Source organism: Phaethon aethereus (genome assembly GCF_964289735.1).
Source record: "Phaethon aethereus genome assembly, chromosome: 1".
NCBI lineage: Eukaryota > Metazoa > Chordata > Aves > Phaethontiformes > Phaethontidae > Phaethon > Phaethon aethereus.
This window is the reverse complement of record NC_138575.1, coordinates 9,830,538-9,837,796: the sequence shown is the minus strand read 5'-3', so window position 1 is coordinate 9,837,796 and position 7,259 is coordinate 9,830,538.

The following is a 7,259-nucleotide window of genomic DNA, read 5'->3' as shown; positions in this document are numbered from 1 at the left end:
TTAAAAGTGGATAGCACAAGCAATCACAAGTTGCCTCATAAGTCTGTTCTAGGTGGCTTTTGTTATGAGAGGTGGAGGTACTTTTTTTAATTTCCAAGGAAGATTATAGGTAGAGATGATAGTGCATAAACAATACCTTATACAAGCACACTTCAGACTGAAGAACAGAAAAGAGAATCAAAACAACAGATACAGGTACATCCCATTTTAAAACAAGCTCAGACCTATGTTAAATTACAAGGACCTTTTCTGGGACAAATAAGTACAAATAAATTTGTATTCTCCCTAAATTTGATGGCATTGAATTCCAAGTAGATACCTCTTTAGAGCTGACACATTTATATGTAACATACATTCTACATGGTAAGATAAAGTGTATAGCAATGTACAATATAAATGAGCTCTGAGTACCATGGAAACTTATCTCTGTTTTTTATTGTATTAAAAATCAAGTAAATCTAAGAAATTATGAAAAAGGAAAAAAACTTCAATTAACACTACTTCAGTAAAAGAGGTCGTATGGAGCTATCCAAGCTGTTCTCCAAAAGGGTTAGCACAAATTAAGTTACTATTAAGTTCACCCTACACTGACTCAAAATAGAAGGCAGTAAGGAAAGAATTTCTGTGCAGCTGAGTAAGGGACAGTACAGATTTCCATTTTGCTGTGTCAGCTGGCTCAGAAGCAAATCTGCATTTCCTCCTGGAGAGATACAGATGTACTTTTTTAATAACAAAATAGCCAATATGTCTCTAAATATGATTATCATAACCACATATAACTTGTTGTACAACCATGCTCAGCTTCATAGGTAGGGCAGAAAGCCAGAAAATGTGGTGAACATATCCTCTTCCCCAACCTCTTGACCTACTAGTGTGATGTTTATCTTCATGCTGACATTCCTAAAAATCTATATTTCCCCCTTGAATCAAGCTACTATATATTGAGAACAGAATAACAACTAATGTTCTTTTGGCATTTGAGAAACATTTTTTCCTTGCATAAATTGCCTTGATTTTGCTTTCCTTTTGTACGCCTCTCTCTTCGTTGAGTCCACGTTTTATTTCTGACTGTGTGACTCTTTGCAGCCACTCGTGGTCACATGTTAAAAAAATCCCCAGGACACGTTGTGGCTTTTGGTTTCAAATGTCAGTTTTACTATGTCCCTGAAGTTTAGACATGAATGACACGCTGACCTTTGAAGTAGCATTGTCTTGGGACATAACTGAGATTTTCTATTAGAGTGAGGTTTGCCTTTAACAGAAGAGGAATGTTCAGATAGACTGATTGGTACTTGGCCCCTGGCTAGGCTAAAAGTATAGCTTTCCCTCCCAGGCCTAATTCCTAGCACAGGAATGTAGAGACAAAAGGAAACACAATAGGGAGATAAATCTAACAGAAGTTCTTCTAAGCAACTTTATAGAAGTTTGAGCTATAAATTGGAACACATATTACTCCTTTTTTTTTTTTTAATCCATTTTTGCCTGTGCCTAATATAGCATTAAAATATGCAATGCTATTCTGAAAGTTAGATGGATTGATGAGTGTTTTTTTCTGAGGGGAAATGTTTCGTGAGAGCTCTAAAGTAATAGGATAAGGTATAGCTTATTTTCTTAAAAGTTCTTTAATCAGCATTAGTATGCAACTCAGATTCCAAAATATTTGGAACCCCACTGAAACAAATAGAAGCATTGGAGGAACAGAAATGCACTAGTGACCTCAGAGCAATTTTTAATATTCTTAAATGTTTCTTCCAAGTACTAAAATCTTTTGAAGTGGTATCTAGCTATTTTTCGATGATATCTGGGGATAAATTCGATTCTTTATCTAAGCAGGGGTTCTCCTTCAGTGAATCTCATAATATTAAAGAAGCTAATTGAATTAAGTAATTATAAAAGGTACTAGAGACCAAACCCATGAAACCAAACTCATCTGTTATTAAGAATGCTCAATGTCACTGTAATTTTCCCATCTCATTTCAAGGAGACTTCAGAGATGAGGTTTAGTCAATGTACCTGTAAATTTAGCTTTCAGATAGGACCTCCAGCAAAGTAACAAAATGCGGTAGATGAATCCTATCAAAAAGTAGGAGGATACTGTCAAAATACACCAAGTACTTGTAATTGCTTTCCAACAAGCACAAATTACTATGACAGTACACAAGATAGTGATCTGGAATATTAAAGTCATCTCTTATTAGCATTTCCCTCCTTCCATTTCTCAAATACTGGCAACGCCCCCGCCCTGTAATTAAGCCCAAAATTGCAGCCCAGACATGTGACCTACGGAAACAGAAGAGGAGGATGCAGTGAAGCTCAGCTGGAAAAAGGAGAAGAGCAACAACGCAAGGAAAGGCACCAGAAAAAAAGGACCCCCAAACTATTCCCCTCAGGATCACACTAATTCAGAAATTCCTGTTGCACAGTCACATTCTCAATAAAAAGGATTATACAGAAAGGATGTGGCTGATTTTGCAAATACCTATTTGAAAACCAGTAAATTGATGCAAAGATAAGATATGGAAGTGGAAAGGGAAATCAGTGACTTAATTTTCCATCTACATATAACCACAGCTTTTAACATTTTCTGAACACAGGCAGTTGAGCCTTAGCCTGCTGAATCTAGGAAGCGATTTCTCAAGAGTTTGCTGCTCACTAACCAGACTAAATCATCCTGCACATTGCACAAACATAGGGTTATTTTTTGCTGTTTTTCATTTACAACACTGTATGTTGGCCTACCAAAGCCTCTGCATGGAAAAGAAAATACTTTAGTTGCACACTGTGTAAGGACTGGAAGATACTTTATATATTTATGGAATATATTTATGGAATATATTTATGGAATCAAAATATAAAGGATCAAAACTTGCAACAGAAATCGAAGAAATCTCAGAAACAGAAGTCATTGACTCTTCAGTGTAAGAAAGCTGCCAGCATTTTCAATAAAGTCCAGGTTGGGCAACTGAGACTATGGTTTTGGTGAAAGAATACTTCCCTTCTAAAGACAAAGAAAACACAAAGTTGCTTATAAAGCTAAACTGAAGAGAGTGGCCTGTCACTGAATACAGCAGCCTGGCTCATCAAGACACGGTAGTATGCAGGACAGCAGTTCTGTGACCCTTTCTTCTCACAACCTCAGTGCCCTCTAAAATAATGTTATTTTACCCCCTCGCTTTGTAGTAGGAAAGATAATGAAGAAACAGAACATTTGAAAACGAGAGCTGAAAATGTTATTTTCTCTGGTGAATGTAAAATAACCTGTGTTAAAGGACTCAGTTTTAATCATCTGGGTGTTTTTAATAAAAAAAACCCCAACCAACAAATACCTTTACACTCTTCAATCACTGTACATGGTACAAAAGTGGGCATAATTTATGCTAACTCTGAAGCTCTTTTACTCTCCCATACTGATGTGAAATAAAACTGAAAATCAGCCCTGTTGTCATTTCTGTATAAACTGTCCATTAGAACAAAAAATATTTTTGCTATGACTTCAAAACTAGGCTCATTTCTGGGAGGATCTACAGAATGAGTGTCAGGATTTTCCCCATTAGACATTATCTGACTACTGACAGATTTCATAATCACATCATGATTCTGACTCCATCTTTCTAGAGTACAATCCTGCCAAGAAAAAAGGTGTATCTGCATAAAATATGGATTATATATTCTAACATACATAAAATGATAAATTATCTACTGTGGTTTTGTAGGACAATGTTAGTATGTAAGATCTAAAAAGTGCAACTACTGCTTAGAATGTTTTGAAAGAAATTAGAATTACTGGAGTTCAATGGATATCTCTTAAAGTTCTTGGAATTAAGTGTAGTATTGTATTAAGCATAGCAGAAAGCATATGATGGTGAAATATCTATATTATCTTCTTTTTCTTTTCATAAGCTATCACAAACATACCAAAAATATATGCATACAAGAGAACAGAAGGAGAAACACAGTATCTACTACGCTGCTGTCATGACTGACATTTTAATTGGCTCACAAGCATATGAGGACTGCAGCGTGTTTAGACTTAATTTCCACATGTACAATACAGCCATTACAACTAGTCTCTTCTACATCTGGGAATTAGTTTATAGCATTGCAACTGTTGCTCATCTGGTCTTCTGCTGTCTTTGCCGTGAACATGAGTCTTGACAGAGAAACCGTGGCTGGATAACATAGCTAGCAGATATTAATGTAGTCCCGCTAGGTATACCAGTTGAGAACATACCTCTGTAAACAGAGAGGAGCCCAAACCGTGGTGTTTAGACTTGGAGCTGAATAAAATAGGGCCTGCAGACTTTGAGTGCTGGTCCTGTGCTGGGACAGGACAGGCAGGGTGGGTGAATGGTACCGTAGGTGTGGCAGCACATACAAACAACAACCGGTGCTGGAAGCCATCTCAGGAGGACCGCTGCTGTTCAGCTGCAGCTTTCAGGGCGCATACAAGGAGCAAAGGCCATCTGCATTACAGCTGGTTGGGACATGTCCAGCAAAGTCCCTTTTCTATCCAAAAATTATGATTTGTCAGAACAATTATTTATTTTTTCCTAAGGAAAACTAATAATTTTCAAGAACACTTTTATTTGAAACTTTTCTCAGGTAGATCCATCACAGAATATCTCAAAGGAGTACATTTGCCTTCACTGTACTTTTACTTAGACAAAACACGAGAACAGAGAATTAATGCATGTGTCTTATGGTCCAGTGAAGATAATTTATATAAACGTGGAACAGCAATCAGAAAGACTGTATCTCTCCAAAGATACAGAGCACACAGTGCGTGGCACCCTTGGAGACACTTCACAAACCGGGCTTTGTCTATCCCCTGCTTAAGGGATTAGCATGAACCAAAAAAAACGGTGAGATTTGAACTGCAGTCTCCCACATCCCCTGAGATACAGAAAGATCCTCCATAGAAATTTTATTTTTTTATCCCAATCAAGCCAGCCAGACTGGCCCAATATTTAAGAATTTTCATAAACCTGAACAGTTACAATAAAAGCAATGAAGAGAGACTGATTTTATGGTAGGTTTTGTCAGAGAGATGAGAGCAAAAGAGTTTTGTTTTTTTTGCTTTTTAATCATAGGTGATCTTCATAACTATTGAGCTATTCTAGAGCATTCACGTATCAGTGTTACTACGAAAATAAGGAGGTAGGGAATTGGAGGTTTGGGGGTTCTTTTTTTTTTTTTTCTGTCCTGTTTTTACTTTACACAATTTGATTTAGCATGATGAAGAAAATAAAACAAATCCCCAAACCCTGAAATCTTTCAGAAACCAGAGTTCCAGTTTTCCAGCCAGCCCTCATTCACATGGAGGCCAAATGCTTTTGTCATATTATTAATTCAGTCTGCACAAGAGGTTGTGGTTCTCTTGCTAGAGGAACTCTGCTATGAAATGTGGTGCCAGAAAATCTGACAAGTGCCCTCCCTCCCAGTACAGTGTTTTGGAGAGAGGAAGCACTGAGCAGAAGATGGACTCTCTGTGGGTTGTTGGGGGATGGTTTGCATAGCGCTTACACTTCTTTGTGGTGTGGAGTGAAGGAGGAGAAAGTTGGAGCATTTCAACAGCCCTTCTCTCTCCATCTCCTGCAGTTTATACAGAACAAAGAGAAACCTAGCAAAAAGAAGAAACCAATGTTGTCACTTTCCTGCCTTTTCTACCATCTTAGAACCAGGTCTAGCAGCAAATTTTAGTAGATCATGCATTACAGCCAGAGTCTGGGAACACATATAGGAAAGGTTTTGGCAGTACAATAAACCCAAATATTTCATGAGAATGAGTGCTCAGTTTCAGATGTTGTTTTAAACCACATTCAGCTATATGAAATGTGTGGCTTTCAGTTATTTTTAACTCCCTCCCCCCTCCCTCCATTTTAAAATATCTGAGAACTATTTTTAATACTTCTTTCACCTTTCAGGTAAATATATTCACAGTCATATTGACTACCGTGAACACAAGCATTAGATCTTGGGAAGATGATTGAAATCCTAATAAATTTGAAACCGTTTTCAATTAGTACACAGGAAATTTACTTTGTGAGCCATGACTTGTTTTATTAGTGCCCTGGAGGGCAATTTAGATTGGAAAAATCAGGACATCATTGTTTGCCAAAAAAAGAAAACAGATACTTAGCTTTCATCTATAGTCTGGGATACAGCCATGAAAATGGGACTAAAATATTATTGAGTATCAAAAAATATTTATACATTGGGGTCAATCATAGTTCCAGAGAGTTGGAAATGACACTCATCCCATCCTAAAGTGTGTAGTTAACTTGGAAGTTTGCCACTTGTTAACATCCTGCTTTTACTTTTAAAAGAACCCAAAATAAAACCTTTATTTTACATTTTTAATGGGTACAATTAAGGTACAGGAACAGTTGCTCAAGAAAGCAGGAGCTTCCCTAAAATCTTTCGTACCTCTAGAAATTTGGTTACCTGTGCTTTCTGTTGGGTTACATCATATATGCCATGCTCTATTTTTCTTCTCTGTTACTGCTCAGGTTCTCAGCTAGCCAGGAATAAAAAAACTTACATCAAAGGCATAGGATAGAGAGAAGAGGGTACAGAGAAGGGCTCCTGCCAATGCATACTCCCTTCTAAAAATATGAATAGCAATTTCAACTTTTATGACTGTAAAATTTGTTCTGACAATTATAGTCTGGCCAGTAAGGCAAAGGAGAAGATACACCTGATGAAACAGCTCTTAATATGTCTTTGCCTGGTGTACACAAGCATGAACTACAAAAGTGTTCCTTGTGTCTTAACCTGCCTTGACCTCATCCACCTGAACAAGGGCCTCTTGCAGTGCAGTCTATAATTTTTCAATACTTTTTAATCATAGCCGCGTCAGTGTCTTTCACACTTCAGCAAGCTCCTTCAAATGATGCCAAGTTCAGTTAGACTCAGCAGCACTGGACCATGGCTTAAACACTTAGAGTTAAATTATCATAACTCCTTTTTGGTCATGCAAGGGAGTGAGGAGTGTCCCCTCCTTTTTCCCCCACTGTGAATGTAGCTACAGGGGGAAAGGACAAGGATGTATGAAGACCCTAGTGAACCTTACTCCGTATGCAGCAGCTGATACCCAGGGTGAGAAACAAAATTCTCCAAGAAAAGAGGTGAAGTGCTTTAGTCTTTTCACCGAAGCATATACTGGAAGGATGTGACTCCAAACAAGTATTCATACCATTTAACATTAGGTTTCATCTGTACGATGACTGCACTGTAATTAGGTAAAAGAAGATGCTCCA